Source organism: Sminthopsis crassicaudata, chromosome 3 (genome assembly GCF_048593235.1).
Source record: "Sminthopsis crassicaudata isolate SCR6 chromosome 3, ASM4859323v1, whole genome shotgun sequence".
Taxonomy (NCBI): Eukaryota; Metazoa; Chordata; class Mammalia; order Dasyuromorphia; family Dasyuridae; genus Sminthopsis; species Sminthopsis crassicaudata.
In genome coordinates this window covers 563,555,156-563,558,296 of record NC_133619.1, presented here as the reverse complement: position 1 = coordinate 563,558,296, position 3,141 = coordinate 563,555,156, and the positions used below count along the sequence as shown (strand labels likewise).

The 3,141-nt window shown below is 36.9% G+C and overlaps 1 pseudogene; it reads left to right on the top strand.

Annotated features, from left to right (window-relative positions):
* The first annotated feature begins 243 nt into the window (after positions 1-243).
* LOC141559814 (actin, cytoplasmic 1 pseudogene) lies at positions 244-1,239 on the top strand (annotated as a pseudogene).
* Positions 1,240-3,141: the final 1,902 nt, after the last annotated feature.

Here is a 3,141-nt window from a genome sequence, read left to right as displayed (position 1 = left end):
GCCACAATTCTATCATTTGGGGCTAATCAAAAGAATTTTAATCTTTTTTTTCCCCAAATAATGACCTTTAAGATAGAGGAACCATTCTATCTTCAAGAAATAAGGTGTTGTATTTACATAGCAATATATTTCCCTCACTGATGGCAGTGGAAATACCATATTTGTATACCCATTCTTTAGACCTGTTTAGGAGAATGTGGAAATGACCCTTAAGAAAATAGAGTTAAAGCTGTGAGCTCTTCCACCCAGCATACACTTGCCTCCCCCCTGCCTCCAGGTGTGGCACCATCTCCTCTCTCTTTCTTAAGGGTTTAAACTTGCCACTTCAAAGTTCGCCATGGATGATGATATTGCTGCTCTCGTTGTTGACAATGGCTCTGGAATGTGCAAAGCTGGCTTTGTAGGAGACGATGCCCCTCGGGCTGTGTTTCCTTCCATTGTTGGGCCCCCCAGACATCAGGGTGTGATGGTGGGCATGGACCAGAAAGATAGCTATGTGGGGGGTGAGGCCCAGTGCAAGAGAGGTTTCCTGACCCTGAAGTATCCCATTGAACATGGTATTGTCACCAACTGGGATGACATGGAGAAGATCTGGCATCACACTTTCTACAATGAGCTCCGTGTGGCCCCTGAGGAGCACCCTGTGCTGCTCACAGAAGCTCCCCTGAACCCCAAAGCCAACAGATCCTGACCGAGAGAGGGTACAGCTTCACTACCACAGCTGAGAGGGAAATTGTATGTGACATCAAGGAGAAGCTGTGCTATGTCGCCCTAGACTTTGAACAGGAGATGGCCACTGCTGCATCTAGCTCCTCTCTGGAAAAGAGCTATGAGCTTCCTGATGATCAGGTTATCGCCATTGGCAACGAGAGGTTCTGATGCCCAGAAGCTCTCTTCCAACCATCTTTCTTAGGTATGGAATCCTGTGGAATCCAAGAAACTACCTTCAACTCCATCATGAAGTGTGATGTTGACATCCATAAGGATCTGTATGCTAATACCGTATTGTCTGGTGGTACCACCATGTACCCAGGCATTGCTGACAGGATGCAGAAGGAGATTACAGCCCTCGCCCCCAGCACAATGAAAATCAAGATCGTTGCCCTACCTGAGCGCAAATACTCTGTCTGGATTGGAGGCTCCATCCTGGCCTCTCTTTCCACCTTCCAGCAGATGTGGATCAGCAAGCAGGAGTATGATGAATCTGGATCCTCCATTGTCTACCGCAAATGCTTCTAAAATGGACTGTTTGTTTTTTGGTTTTTTTTGGGTTTTTTTGGTTGATTTTTTCAAAGGGTATGACATGATAATTGCCCAAAAGAGATGAGATTGGCATGGCTTTATTTTTTTTTTTTTTTTTTTTTTTTTTTTTTGGCGCTTGACTCAGGATTTAAAAACTGGAACAGTGAAGGTGATGAGCAGTCTAAATATCTAAATATGTTGGAGGCAAACATCCCCAAAGTTCTACAGTGCGTCTTCAGGACTCTGATTGTACATTTTTTTAAAATCATTCCAAATATTGTATAATGCATTGTTACAGAGTCTATGAAGGCTGTCCTGCTGTGCCCACCACTGAAAGAGCATGACAATTATGGCAATGGACTCATGAACATCAAAAATTGTTGATGAGACTTAAAAACCAGCAGGAATCATTAAATTCCCTGAGACATGATAAGACCGTTGCAGGACTTCAAAATCTGCAGGAATCATTGGATTTCCTGACACATGAAGTAATGGACAATAGATTGATTTTGGACTATCTGTAGGACTTATGGACATGTATAATTCCTTATGTTGATTGATATGGTTTGTTACATCACTACTAGCCTGTGTTATATTACTATGTGCTTGTGTAATACCTCTCATGCTGATGGGTTTATGTATACCTGTTTCAAGTAAGACCCTTTTAAGTAAGTCCAGAGAAAACCTGCTAACAATATCTGGTTTGATGTTATCACCTCCCTGAGAAGTCAGGGAGAGTGTGATCACCTTTTTTTTGTTGTTGTTGTTGTTTTTTCATTACAAATGACTTTCATATTTTGTGACTCATAACCATTCAACAGCACTGAAAAAGATTGGTATTTAAAAAGATGGGGCTTTACTACTGGGAGAATATCAGAGTTATTAAATGATCTTTGCAATTTATCCAAACATTTTAGTCCATTCTTTTCTTGTTCAATTTATGGCAATACATGAAACAAAGATATAAAGAAATTGGAAAAACAAAAACAAAAACATTTTCACTCAAAAAAGGCAATTGAGACATAATTGTGATTACTAACTCATAGTGACTTTCTCATGTCTTTGAGTATAATCTTTATTGAGATTGTTGTATGTACATGTCAAGCATATCCTTCATAAAATTACAAAATGGGAACAAACAAGCTTTTATCAACAATATTCTATAATATATCATCTTTGCAGTTATGCAAATGATTAATATATAAAATATGATATCTTACTGAATTTTTTCTTATTGTTTATGAAAATTTGTAGTTGTACAGGACATTTCACCCAAGAGGTTTGCTATTCATTAAAAATATGTTTATGTAACATATACATGTATAGACATACAAATGTGTGTATAGTTTTATATGGATATATAATGTTCATGTGTATTTGTTGACACAAAATTTATACCGATATATAATCTTCCATAGAGGAACACATACACACACATATAAATGCTAAGCATAAATATACGCTTATATGTATATATATATATGTGTGTGTGTGTGTGTGTGTGTGTGTGTGTATGTGTGTATGTATCTATTATATTTGTATGCATACAATTAAGTAGTAGTAACATACTTTTCACATAGAAGCAATACTGTGAAGGCTGCACAACATTATTACCAGATGAAAAGTTTCCTGTTGAATTGCCTTTTTGTGTATAGTCTTTGGCAAAATGGCCTCTAGATGTGTACTAATCCAAACATTTATACTATTGATCCATGTTCCCTATATGCCTTTCATATATGACTTCAATATGTTTCTAGTCTTCTTATATATAAATATATAATATAATATAAATATATATATACATATACATATGTATATATATATATATATAAATTATCTTTTTTGAACTAGTTATAAATAAAGTAAAATAATAAAGACAAATATATTGTTAGTGGGTTA